The following is a 497-nucleotide window of genomic DNA, read 5'->3' on the forward strand; positions in this document are numbered from 1 at the left end:
TTGTTCAGCATGGGGGTGAGTAGAAAATGAAGGCTAATCATGTTTTGGGTGTACTATTCCTTTAAAGCCCTTTATGGGCTCATTCAACTATATTTAACTGAGATGTTGACGGTGCATCGGCCCAGCAGAACTCTCCGGTCTGCCAACCAAATGGTTCTGGACGTCCCTGGGTTCCAGTATAATCAGTGGGACTATCGTTCCTTTGTTACCACACCTAAACTATGGAACAAGCTGCCCCTCGGTCTGCGGGTTCTCACTGATCTGCACCTTTTAACACTCTGCACTCCAGATTAATGACAAATTTTTTTAAACTGGCTTTTATAGGAGGACACATTGTTTTATACTTATGATTTTAGTATGATATTTTTTCTTTTTTGCAATGTTTGTATCACTCTGTGAAGCACTTTGGTCTTCCTGGTGTTGTTGTAAAGTAAATAAACTTTCATTTGATTTTGATTTTATGTCCCATGAAAGACATTTGAATCCAACATAAATCA

General features: G+C 39.0%; 1 protein-coding gene across 1 annotated transcript in view; it reads left to right on the forward strand.

Moving 5' to 3' along the window:
* LOC107099713 (integrin alpha-11-like) overlaps positions 1–497 on the forward strand; it is a 37,350-nt gene that overhangs the window by 12,120 nt on the left and 24,733 nt on the right. The gene's annotated exons all lie outside the window — the stretch shown is intronic.

The sequence above is a fragment of the Cyprinodon variegatus genome, unplaced genomic scaffold (assembly GCF_000732505.1).
Source record: "Cyprinodon variegatus isolate N-32 unplaced genomic scaffold, C_variegatus-1.0 Scaffold899, whole genome shotgun sequence".
Lineage (NCBI taxonomy): Eukaryota > Metazoa > Chordata > Actinopteri > Cyprinodontiformes > Cyprinodontidae > Cyprinodon > Cyprinodon variegatus.